The 12,888-nt window shown below is 39.5% G+C and overlaps 1 protein-coding gene across 6 annotated transcripts in view; it reads right to left on the bottom strand.

Moving 5' to 3' along the window:
• ACSL3 (acyl-CoA synthetase long chain family member 3) overlaps nucleotides 1-12,888 on the bottom strand; it is an 87,960-nt gene that overhangs the window by 47,599 nt on the left and 27,473 nt on the right. Inside the window, exon 3 of one of the 6 annotated variants that reach the window (XM_070070149.1) lies at nucleotides 12,443-12,562. The exons of 4 other annotated variants lie outside the window; for them this stretch is intronic. The gene's annotated coding sequence lies outside the window, so the exon portion shown is untranslated. Of the gene's footprint in view, nucleotides 1-11,810; nucleotides 11,834-12,442; nucleotides 12,563-12,888 lie in introns of those variants that run through there. One more of the 6 variants, XM_002712500.5, reaches the window with a different exon arrangement.

Consider the following 12,888-nt stretch of genomic DNA (forward strand, 5'->3'; position numbering starts at 1 on the left):
CCTTGGACCCATACACCACTGTGGGAGACCCGAAAGAAGCTCCTGACTCCTGACTTCAGATCTGCTCAGCTCCAGCCTTGTGGCCATTCAAGGAATGAACCAGCAAATGGAGGACCTCTCTCTATCTCTACCTCTCTCTGTAACTCTGCTTTCCAAATAAAACAAATCTAAAAAACAAAGAAAAAGAACAAACAATGACAAAATGTACAAAGACCTCCTATAAATTAAATAAGTCTAGTAACACAAGGAAAACTGGGAAAAGAATATGCATATGGAAGTCAAAAAAAAAAGGAGAAAGGCAGAAGACTAATAAAATATGACAACAAGCTTTCCTTAATTTGTAGTCAAGATTATAGAGAAGCTTATACCACTTTTCAAATAACAGTTTCATAAATATGTGAAAGACCGCAATAGCCATAGCTCAACAAACAAAGTAATTTGGTAATACTCTTAAAAACACATGCACTTTTTGCAATTCCACATTTTAAACAATTTTACAGAAAAGTGTACATTAAACATATATTATGGCTGAATGCCATGCCTATGTATTAATGCCATTGAATTATATACATAAAGATGATTATAATGATACATATTATATTTAGTCTACAATTTCAACACCCCCACCACCAAAAAAAGAGCTTGAGAATTAAGCACTGGCTTTTTTTATACAGAAAACTTTTATTTAATAAATATAAATTTCATAACTACAACTTTTGGATTATAATGGTTCTTCCCCCCATACCTGCCGTCCCAGCCCCAAACCATCTCACCTCCTACTCCCTCTCCTATCCCATTCTTCATTAAGAGTCATTTTTAATTATTTTTATATAAAGAAGATAAACTTAGTACATACTAAGTAAAAATTTCAACAAATTGAACCCACACAGACACACAAAGTATTAAGTACTGTTTGAAGACTAGTTTTACCATTAATTCTCATAGTATAACACATTAATGACAGAGGTCCTACACGGGGAACAAGTATACAGTGACTCCTGTTGTTGATTTAACAATTGACACTCCTATTTACGATGTCAGTGATCACCCAAGGCTCTTGCCTTGAGCTGCCAAGTCTATGGGAAGCCTCTTGAGTCCACAAATTCCGAAAATATTTAGAAAAGGCCATAACCAAAGTGGAAGTTCTCTCCGCCCTTCAGAGAAAAATACATCCTTCTTTGATGGCCCCTTCTTTCCACCCGGCTCTCACTCACAGAGATCTTTCATGTAGGCCATTTTTTGCCACAGTATCTTGGCTTTCCATGACTGAAATGCTCTCATGGGCTTTTTAGCCAGATAAGAATGCCTAAGGGCTCATTCTGAGGCCAGAGTGCTATTTGGGGCATTTGTCATTCTGTGAGTCTGCTGTGTGGCCAGCTCCCCATGTTGGATTGTTCTCTCCTTTTTAATTCTATTATTATTAGCAGACTCTTTCTTATTTATGTGATCCCTTTGACACTTAATCCTATCTTTATGATCAGTTATGAGCTTAAACTAACCACTTTAACTAGTAAGATGGCATTGGTACCTGCCAACTTAATGGGATTTGGAGTCCCATGAAAAAGTTTTTACCTTTACTCTTAGAGGTAAGTCTGAGGGAACGTGTGCCTAACTGTACATCTCTTCCTTCTCTTATTCCCACTCTTATTTTTAGCAGGGATCAATTTTCAATTGGATTTAAACACCTAAGAATAATTCTGTGTTAAGTAAAGAGTTTAACCAATGATATTAAGAACAAAAAAATACTAAAAGGAATAAAGTAGTAAGCTATTCCTTGACAGTCAGGACAAGGGCTGATCAAGTCATTGCTTCTCATAGTGTCAGTTTCACTTCTACAGGTTTCCTTTTAGGTGCTCAGTTGTTACCAATCAGGGAGAACATATATTTGTCCCTTTGGGACTGGTTTATTTCACTCAGCATGATGTTTTCCAGATTCCTCCATTTTGTTGCAAATGACAGGATTCTCTTTTATAACTGCTGTGTATATCCCATACAGTATATATCCCATAATTTCTTTATCCAGTCTTCTGTTGATGAACACTGAAGTTGATTCCATGTCTTAGCTATTGTAAATAGAGCTGCAATAAACATGGAGGTGCAGATAGCTCTTTTATTTGCTAAGTTAATTTCCCTTGGGTAAATTCTGAGAAGTGGCATGGCTGGGTCATATGGTAGGGCTATATTCTGAGGTATCTCCAAACTGTCTTCCATAGTGGCTTTACCAGTTTGCATTCCCACCAACAGTGGATTAGTGTGCCTTTTCCCCCACATCCCCAACAACATCTATTGTTTGTTGATTTCTGTATGAAAGCCAATCTAACCAGGATGAGGTGAGACCTCATTGTGATGTTGATTTGCATTTCCATGATGGCTAGTGATCCTGAACATTTTTTCATGTGTCTGTTGGCCGTTTAGACTTCCTCTTTTGAAAAACTTCTGTTTAGGTCCTTGGCCCATCACTTAAGTGGATTGTTGTTTTATTGTGGTAGAGTTTCTTGATCTCTTTGTGGATTCTGGTTATTAATACTTTATCAGTTGCATAATTTGCAAATATTTTCTCCCATTCTGTCAGTTGCCTCTTCACTTTCCTGTTTCTTTTGCAGTACAGAAACTTCTCATGTTGATATAATCCCAGTTATTAATTTTGGCTTTGACTGCCTGTGCCTCTGGGCTCTCTTCCAAGAAGTCTTTGCCTGTGCCAATATCTTGCGGGGTTTCTCTGATGGTCTCTAATAATTTCATGGTGTCAGGTCATACACTTAGGTCTTTAATCCATGTTGAGTGGATGTTTGTGTAAGGTGCAAGGTAGGGGGTCTTGTTTCATATTTCTGCATGTGGAAATCCAGTTTTCCCAACACCATTTGTTGAACAGACTGTCCTTGTTCCAGGAATTGGTTTTAGCTCCTTGATCAAATATAAGTTGGCTGTAGATGTTTGATTTCTGGTGTTTCTATTCTGTTCCATCTGTTTTTGTACCAGTACCAGGCTGTTTTGATTATAACTGCCCGGTAGTATGTCTTAAAAGCTGATATTGTGATGCTTCTGGCTCTATTTTTGTTGTATAAGATTGCTTGAGCTATTCGAGGTCTCCTGTGCCTCCATATGAATTTCAGCATCATTTTTTCCAGACCTGTAATAAATGTCTTTGGTATTTTGATTGGTATTGCATTGAATCTATAAATTGCTTTTGGAAGAATGGGCATTTTGATGATATTGAGTCTTCCAATCCATGAACACTGAAGATTTTTTCCTTTTTTTGTATCTTCTTCCATTTCTTTATGTTTTGGAATTCTCATTGTAGAGACCTTTGACATCTTTGTTAAGTTTAATCCAAGCTATTGTGGTTTTTTTATAGCTATTATGAATGGGATTGAGTTTAGAAGTTCTTTCTCAGCTGTGGCATTGTCTGTGTATACAAAGGCTGTTGATTTTTGTGTACTGATTTTATATCCTGTTACTTTACCAAACTCTTCTATGAGTTTCAATAGTCTCTTAGTGGAGTTCTTTGGATCCCCTAAGTGAAGAATCATATCCTCAGCAAAAAGGGATAGTTTGACTTCTTCCTTCCCAATTTGTATTCCTTTGATTTCTTTTTCTTGCCTACTAGCTCTGGCTAAAACTTCCAGAACAATATTGAATAGCAACGGTGAGAGTGGGCATCCATGTCTGTTACTGGATGTTGGTAGGAATGCTTCCAACTTTTCCCCATTCAATATGATGCTGATCATGGGTTTGTCATAAATTGCCTTGATTGTGTTGAGGAATGTTCCTTCTCTACCCAATTTGCTTAGGGTTTTCATCATGAAAAGGTGTTGTATTTTATCTCTGCATCTATTGAGATAATCATATAGTTTTTCTTCTGCAGTTTGTTAATGTGGTGCATCACACTGATTGATTTCGAATGTTGAACCATCCCTGCATACTAGGGATAAATCCCACTTGGTATGGGTGGATGATCTTTCTGATGTGTTGTTGTATTTTATTGGCTAGAATTTAATTGAGGATTTTTGCATCTATGTTCTTCATGTAAATTGGTCTGTAATTCTATTTCTCTGCTGCATCTTTTTTGGGTTTAGGAATTAAGGTGATGATGACTTCGTAGAAAGAATTTGGGAGGATTCCCTCTCTTTCAATTGTGTTGGATAGCTTGAGAAGAATCGGAGTTAGTTCTTCTTTAAATGTCTGGTAGAATACAGCAGTAAATCTACCCAGTCCTGGGATTTTCTTTTTTGGGAGGGCCTTTAATGCTGGTTCAATTTCTGTCTAGATTATAGGTCTGATTAGGTTTTCTTTGTCTTCATGGTTCAATTTAGGTAAGTTGTATGAGTCCATTAATCTATCCATTTCTGCTAGATTTCCCAGACACCTTGTTTTGTTTTTGGTTTTGTTTTTTTTTCCACAATCCTGGTTCAGAAGCATCACACAGTCACAAGCTCCTAGTCCCCTGTTATTTCTCCCCACCAGAGTCAGGAGTCTCCGCTCAGCTGATTGCAGGGCACAGACACAAGCTGACCCTGCTGCTATATTTCTGCAAAATGGTGCCCCCTCTATTGGCTTATACACCTTTGTGAGATGGTTGGAGAGAGAGAAACATGTCCATACCATCTTTGTTTTGTTTTGTTTTTTCCTCTCCTCTAGTTTGGCTGGTACACTTTCCCCCACTGGGCTCCAAGCCTCTTTCCCTCTAGGCTCTTCCTGTGGCTTTTTTGCCAGTGGCTCGGGCTACTACGGTCTTGTCTCCCCTCACTTTCCAGCACGGGTACGTGGGTACGCAGGCTCTCCACTGTTGGAGTCCCAAGCCATGGACACCCATGCCCTCCATGTAGGTCCACCATGTCTCTCTAATTGCAGTAGAGTTTCCTCTGCCATTTTTTCCCTACCTCTTCCCTGAGACTACACAATCTCCACTTTTTTAAAACTATCTTCTCTTTGTAGATTCTGGTTATTAACCCTTTATCTGTTGCATAGTTTGCAAATATTTTTTCCCATTCTGTCGGTTGTCTCTTCACTCTCCTCACTGTTTCTTTTGCAGTACAGAAACTTCTCAATTTGATGCAATCCCAATAGTTGATTTTGGCTTTGACTGCCTGTGCCTCCCGGGTCTTTTCCAGAAATTCTTTGCCTGTGCCAATATCTTGAAGGGATCTACAAAGAATCTACAAAGAGATCAAGAAACTCCACAAAAACAAAACAAACAACCCACTTAAGAGATGGGCCAAGGACCTCAATAGACATTTTTCAAAAGAGGAAATCCAAATGGCCAACAGACACATGAAAAAATGTTCAAGGTCATTAGCAATCAGGGAAATGCAAATCAAAACCACAATGAGGTTTCACCTCACCCCGGTTAGAATGGCTCACATGCAGAAATCTACCAACAACAGATGCTGGCGAGGATGTGGGGAAAAAGGGACACTAACCCACTGTTGGTGGGAATGCAAGCTGGTCAAGCCACTATGGAAGTCAGTCTGGAGATTCCTCAGAAACCTGAAGATAACCCTACCGTTCGACCCAGCCATCCCACTCCTTGGAATTTACCCAAAGGAATTTAAATTGGCAAACAAAAAAGCGGTCTGCAGCCTAATGTTTATTGCAGCTCAATTCACAATAGCTAAGACCTGGAACCAACCTAAATGCCCATCAACGATAGACTGGATAAAGAAATTATGGGATATGTACTCTTTAGAATACTATACAGCAGTCAGAAACAACGAAATCCAGTCATTTGCAACAAAATGGAGGAATCTGGAACACATCATGCTGAGTGAAATAAGCCAGTCCCAAAGGGACAAATACCATATGTTCTCCTTGATCGGTGACGACTGACTGAACACCAAGAGGGAAACCTGTTGGAGTGAGGTGGACACTATGGGAAATGGTGGTTTGATCAGCATAGCCCTGACTGTTAATGAACAACTTAATACATTATCCCTCTTAGTAGTTTTTTTATCTGTTCTACTTAATATGACTGGTTTAGATCTGTAATTGATGCACAGTTATTCTTAAGTGTTGAAAATTAACTGAAATGTGATCCCTGTTGAACATGGTGGTGGGAATGGGAGAGGGAAGAGATGTATAATTTGGGACATGCTCAGGCTGACTTGCCCCAAGTGGTGGAGTTGGAAGCATACCAGGGGATTCCAATTCAATCCCATCAAGGTGGCATGTACCAATGCCATCTCACTGTTCCAGGTGATCAGTTTCAGTTCACAGTTGGTCATGGTGAAGGGACTGGGAGTCAAAGGGAGCACATAGACAAGTCTAGTACCTGCTAAAGCTAACTGATGGAGTAAATAAAGGGGAGAGTGATCCAACATGGGAAGTGAGATACTCAGCAGACTCATAGAATGGCAGATGTCCTAAATAGCACTCTGGCCTCAGAATCAGCCCTAAAGGCATTCGGAGCTGGCTGAAAAGCTCATGAGAGTATTTCAGGCATGGAAAGCCAAGACACTCTGGCAAAAGATCTCTGCGAGTGAGATCCCAGTGGAAAGAACAGGTCATCAAAGAAGGAGGTACCTTTCTCTGAAGGGAGGAGAGAACCTCCACTTTGACTATGACCTTGTCTAAACAAGATAAGAGTCGGAGAACTCAGAGGGCTTCCATAGCCTTGGAAACTCATGACTGGAGCATAGGGAGATTACCAATTGACACTCCTGTCTATGGCATCAGTAAAGTCAACAACAGGAGTCACTGTGCACTTACTCCTCATGTAGGATCTCTATCCTTAATGTGCTGTACATTGAGATTTAATGCTATAACGAGTACTCAAACAATATATTTCACTTGGTGTTTCTATGGGGGTGCAAACTGTTGAAATCCTTACTTAATGCATACTAAACTGATCCTCTGTAAAAAAAAAAAAAAAAAGAAAAGAAATTATCAATTCCCAACTTGACTCTCACTGGGATTAAACATGACAATAGGTCTGATCTGATTTCATCATCATTTAAAAAAAATCATCTATTATTTTTCACTTTATGTTTCTGTGTGGGAGCAAACTGTTGAAATCCTTACTTAATGTATACTAAGCTGATCTTCTGTATATTAAGATAATCGAAAATGAATCTTGATGTGAATGGAAGGGGAGAGGGAGTGGGAAAGGGGAGGGTTGTGGGTGGGAGGGACAGTATGGGGGGGAAGCCATTGTAATCCATAAGTCGTACTTTGGAAAATTATATGCATTAAATAAAAGTTTAAAAAAAAAAAAAAACATACTGAAAAAAAAAAAAAAAAACTATCTTCTCTTGGACTAGAGCAGTAAGCTCCCTTGCTACTCCATCATCTTGAAACCCCTCAAGCACTGGATTTCACAATGTGAAGGTCCCTGATGACTTTGAAAAGAGCTGTGTTAAGACCAAAGCTCAACTGGTTTAACAAGAAATAGGAAGAGAGAAAGTAGACAGGGAAATGGGTTAACAGGTTAGGACAAAGGAAATTCTTGTTTTAAACACACAGAATAGCTTGTTTGCATACTGATGGCTAAGACCTAGAGGAAGAAAGAAGAGAGGTAGAGAAATACCAACTTTATTAAGTATCTATTAAAAACAAATTAGATATACATGCACTGACCTGGAGGGACTCCAAGAAGAGAATGGAGGGGTACAAGAAGAAAATGTATTCACAGGTGTTTGTGGCTCCGTGTCCAACCACAGAAAAAAGCAGGGATATTGCAAGGTTTTTAGGCAATTATCACTACATATTTAAATGCTGGTAAAGGTATATTTACCATGAAAAATGTAACAACTCCCAACTTCACTATACTCTCAAAACTGCCAATTAAAATGATTCAAATTTAACAGTACTACAAGCAAATGATCTATTATTTATAAAAGTACAGATGAGCAAATATTAAATCCAAAAATATCAAACTATGTAGTAATGAACAGCTAGATTCAAGCACTTGAAATGTGTTTTTAAAATATTCAATATAAGGGGCCAGCACAATGGCACAGCAGATAAAGCTACCACCTGTAACACTGGCATCACATATGGGCAATGGTTAAAGTCTCAGCAGCTCTACTTCCAATCCAGCTCCCTAATGGCCTGGAAAAAGCAGCCAAAGATGACCCAAGTAATTTGGGACCCTGCCACCCATGTGGGAGACCTGGAATAAGCTTTTGGCGCCCGACTTCAGCCTGGCCATTGTGGCAATCTGAGGAGTAAACTAGCAGATGAAGATCTCTCCCCTCCTCCCTGTATAACTCAGATTTTCAAATAAATAAATCTTTTTTAAAAAAGTTCAATATAAATGACCCATTATTGCATTACATAAAAGTTATTAATTTTAGGCCAGCGCCGCGGCTCACTAGGCTAATCCTCCACCTTGCGGCACCGGCACACCGGGTTCTAGTCCCAGTCGGGGCGCCGGATTCTGTCCCAGTTGGCCCTCTTCCAGGACAGCTCTCTACTATGGCCAGGGAGTGCAGTGGAGGATGGCCCAAGTGCTTGGGCCCTGTACCCCATGGGAGACCAGGAGAAGCACCTGGCTCCTGCCTTCAGATCAGTGTGGTGCGCCGGCCGTGGCGGCCATTGGAGGGTGAACCAATGGCAAAAGGAAGACCTTTCTCTCTGTCTCTCTCACTGTCCACTCTGCCTGTCAAAAAGAAAAAAAAAAAAGTTATTACATTTTATCATTTTAATTAGTATTTGCTTTCAATCAAGTAGAAGAAAGCTCCTTCCCTTGTATGATCTCTATTATTTGAAAAAGAACACAGAAGACTTGGCAAGAATGGAAGAAGAAAAGTGTAGGATTTTGTGTCACTGTCACAAAGCTGAGGAAAGATTTTAGGGTTATGAAAACTGTACACAAAGTAACGGACATTTATTCTCACCTATAAAATCACTCTCAACTGATGCATTTTGACAGTATAGAAAACTGATACTAAAATGAAATTTTATGCTAAATTGATATTGAGGATAAATACCATCATCTTAGAAGGGTATATTAACTTCTCATTTTAACATAAAATGGCCTAAATTCTCCCCATATAAAAAGCTTTCAACAGAAACAAGTGTTACATAACAGAAAAACAGGGAGAGGGAGAAGGCTGCCACAAGAATCACATTCATTCTAATGTATTAAATGACTGTACCTGCTTAGATCTGGTTGCAGTAATTTGCAGGTAAACATTTAAAGAACTTCTTAGGCTCAGGAGAGATGCAGCATAGTACCTCAATCCAAAACTGGTAGACCTAAGAAGTTAACTCTCACAAAGCTGGTGACTTGAATAATGGGGTCACCCTCAGAATCTAAGACATTTGCATAGAAGGGAAGTGGTCAATAAAGCCGTTATATGAACACCCTACCAACACAGCAAGCTAATCTTTCACACCTCCCCACATCCAGTCCCTCAAGAAAACAGAACTGCAAGCTCAACCTCCAGAGCAGGGAAGGAATCCTATTACTGAATTCTCGTACAAACTCAGAGTGGAGCAGAGGGAAGTCAGGGAGGGTAGTGAGGAAAAACTGCTCCAGAAGGGGCATCTGATAACAATTTTTTCCTGGTTACTTTGCCTAATACTCTGATTTTCTCCTCTGTATTTTCCTTTCAGCCTACAACAACCAAGCATGCATCAATACTACAGAACTATTCATATCTGCAGAAAAAGTAAGCTTAGCACTTTCTATTGAAACATAAATAAGAGATGAGTATCAAGGAATCTATATTTGCAAATGTGAAATGTGCCCAGAATTTTTCACAAAGCTTGCAATAAATGGGAAACAACACTGAGTATCAACCAAGAAAACACTATGCAGCGAAGTTTTTAGAGTATCTCATTTAATTCTCACAAAAACACTCTTCAAATAGATCATGCCAAACACACAACTAACAGATCAGGTGGGACTTCAACCTACATGCTGATATGAGACAAGTTACAAGATGTCCTAAATCTAGTTACAAGAGTAGGAGTTATGGAACAGGACATAAATCTTAGCCATTCTCACTCATTGCCCAAAAGATAAGCATTAGAATTTATTCCTTGCCCTTGGATCTCAATTGGGTCTCACACCCTACTGCCTTTGCACCCCCACATTCCTTCCCAGGTCCCCAAGCCCTACAAGGACACCTGAAAGAATAGTTCCAGGAATTCACCTCTGCCTGCTGTCCCCTACCCCCCACCCTCCATCCCTAGCCCTCCTAAAATATAAAAAGGCTCAGTCTCTGTGGTCAGGGTCTTCTACCATGTGTTCCATCAATGTGCATACCAGCAGCTGGTCACCCACCTCTACGAATTTATTTTCTCTGAATAAATTCGGCCTGGCTATAGATTCTCCTCTCTATTCTGTGCCTCTTTCCTAACAAGGAGAAGGATTTGGGGAGTGCTGAGGAGTACGAAAGACCTTTGTACATTCCTGAATAAATATTAAAACCTTAACGTAAATGCCATCAACAGCCCTGGGTGTCAGGGCATCATGATCACAACCCCAACAATTCAGAAGCAACAATGACTTCTTATGGACTACCTCCTACTCCTAAGCTCTCCTCCCTATGCCATCTTGCCCTTCTTATCTACAAATAAGACAGGTTCAATGTAACCAACTCATGCCTTTCTTCCCCAAATTTTAGTTATCAAAAAATGCTCTGAGCTATAGTCCAATGTACATTTTCCAACTGCTACCTAACCTCACTGGTGCAAGCTGTGGTAAGTTGTCACAAGATCTAAGCCTTTCCTTTGGGACACATAATAACTCCATAAACCCTTTTATTTCAGAAATTCCTGGGCCTCAAGAGTTCTGGTTTAACAATCTCTCTCCAAAGCACATCCAACTTTTTAAACTTCCACACAATCCCAAAGTAAATTATATGGTTAATATTTGTCAGTCAAAAAAAAAAAAAAAAAAAAAAAAGGCGGGGGGGAAGAGTTAAACAACCCCTTACCATGCTCCTTTTGAATCTCCTTTCCACAAAAGTAAAAATCACATATGATAATGGTCTACAGAAACAAAGGGTCCTAGATGAATGATTTAAATCATCGATATTGAAATGAGAAACTGGAGTCAAAAAAGCTAGACAGAACTATTTCCTTTCCAGACCAGCCTCCCAGAGCTGTAATGGAAAATATAACCAGCAACCCTTATTTGCTATCAGGAAGTTTCTTTAGAGGGGGACCCTAGCTCTGCTGAACATATTTGCTTCTCTGCTTCCCAAGGCTAAAAGCATAATAAAAAATACATATGGTTTTAAAATATTCACTGACTGTATACCCTGCTGTCCGCCTGCCAAAAAAACCACCCTCCACTGGAGGAAAGTTGTTTTAAAGTCTTTACACACAGTGAATTATGTTGTCTCAGTGTTATATAACAGAGTGGTTCTTCATTGACAAGAAGACAAAGTATTTTTCCTTTCTAAATCTCCAAATATTAACACAATGCTCCAACAACATTGAAGATTTCAACTCTGATCCTAAAACTGTTTTTGCTATATGATATTGCAATGATTCTAGGGCTGCAAAACAAAATCATTAACCTATGCAAATGCTTCTATAACACAACTAATAAAATGGTTAAATTCTGGACAGGAAAGTCCTTTCAGCCTACAACAATAATACACTATGAGACAATTTAGTTGTATTTCCATTTGGATTACAGAAGTTTCAATTTCTAAAAAGTTTTATGAAGAAATAATAATTTGGTATTTCTTTTTAAGAACACGACTAAGCTCATATTTATTCTAACCTTCAAAACTGAAATACTGGCTCTGAAGATATATACTGGATGAGACAGAGGGGGAAATGAGGGAGAGATACTAAATTTCTTTCCTATGAGTATATTTAAATTAAAAAGCAGTTCAAAAGAGCCAACTAACCTTTTTAAATTACTAGTTATCTACTGTAATTTTCAAATTTTTTCAGTCCTTTTACTTCAACAGTTGAAAGTATAGGATTCTTCATAATCTCCGTGAAATACAAAAGTGGTCCCATGACTTTCCAAAACCTGCTGACAGAAACGTTGGAAAACTACTTTTATTCCATCTTCCTCTTCTAGTTAAAAATCAGCTCTGCCACCAGTTACTATGACTCGGTCGCTAAAAATCTAACTTTGCTCACCACTAATACTGATGGAATTCAACTGGATCAATTTAAAAACTGTATTCTACTGACATCTAGCTCTCCCAAAATAGATTTAGGAGTACTATCAGCCATAAAACAATGATGATATATAAGTAACCTGAAGGATTCTGTCTCCTAGTACAAAATACTTCCCCTTTTGGAAAAAACTCCCTTGCTTTAAAAAAAGTTCTTGGGCTGGCGCTGCAGCTCAATAGGCTAATTCTCTGCCTGTGGTGCCGGCACACCAGGTTCTAGTCCCGGTCGGGGCGCCAGATTCAGTCCCGGTTGCCCCTCTTCCAGGCCAGCTCTCTGCTGTGGCCAGGGAGCGCAGTGGAGGATGGCCCAAGTGCTTGGGCCCTGCACCCGCATGGGAGACCTGGAGAAGCACCTGGCTCCTGGCTTCGGATCAGCACGATGCGCCGGCCGCAGGGGCCATTGGAGGGTGAACCAACGCCAAAAAGGAAGATCTTTCTCTCTGTCTCTCTCTCTCTCTCACTGTCCACTCTGCCTGTCAAAAAAAAAAAAAAAAGTTCTTGAACTATATTGAATATACCGTCTTAACAACATCAAAAAATACCTTTAACATACAGTCTAAAGACCTTATGGATGCTCCATGAAAATGTGCTGGTTTGATAGACTGAGCCAGCAAAGACGAAACAGACTCAGACCTGAATTAATTTTCCAATAAAGTAAGAGAACCAAATACTTCAAACCACCACCCCAGCCCTCCCATACGCGAGTACACACAAACACATACACAGGCACTGGGCAAAATCTGGTTTCATATTCATCCCAACCTCTTGCCATCTGTCTGCCCCAGAAAAGGGCAGACAG

The sequence above is a fragment of the Oryctolagus cuniculus genome, chromosome 3 (assembly GCF_964237555.1).
Source record: "Oryctolagus cuniculus chromosome 3, mOryCun1.1, whole genome shotgun sequence".
In the NCBI taxonomy this organism is placed as follows: domain Eukaryota; kingdom Metazoa; phylum Chordata; class Mammalia; order Lagomorpha; family Leporidae; genus Oryctolagus; species Oryctolagus cuniculus.